Below are 402 nucleotides of genomic sequence, written 5' to 3'. Positions count from 1 at the left end.
TGGAAAAGAATTTGGAGATACCTCAGAGAGCTAAAAATAGAAATACCATTCAATCCAGCAATAGCACTATTAGGCATCTACCCAAAAGAGTACAAGACATTCTATGATAAAGACATCTGCACCCAAATGTTTATGGCAACACAATTCACTATTGCAAGGATATGGAAACAACCCAAGTGTCCATCAATCCATAAGTGGATTATTAAAATTTGGTGTATGTATACAATGGAATATTACTCAATCATAAGAAACAACAGTGATATAGAACCTCTTATGCTTTCCTGAATTAAACTTTAGCCCATTATCCAAAGTGAGGCACCACAACATTGGAAGAATGGGCTCCACTTGTACTCGCCATCAAATTGGTACTAACTGATCAACACTAGGGTGATCACATGGCAG

Source organism: Propithecus coquereli, unplaced genomic scaffold (genome assembly GCF_000956105.1).
Source record: "Propithecus coquereli isolate 6110/MARCELLA unplaced genomic scaffold, Pcoq_1.0 Scaffold87, whole genome shotgun sequence".
NCBI lineage: Eukaryota > Metazoa > Chordata > Mammalia > Primates > Indriidae > Propithecus > Propithecus coquereli.
Note: the sequence above shows the minus strand (reverse complement) of the source record.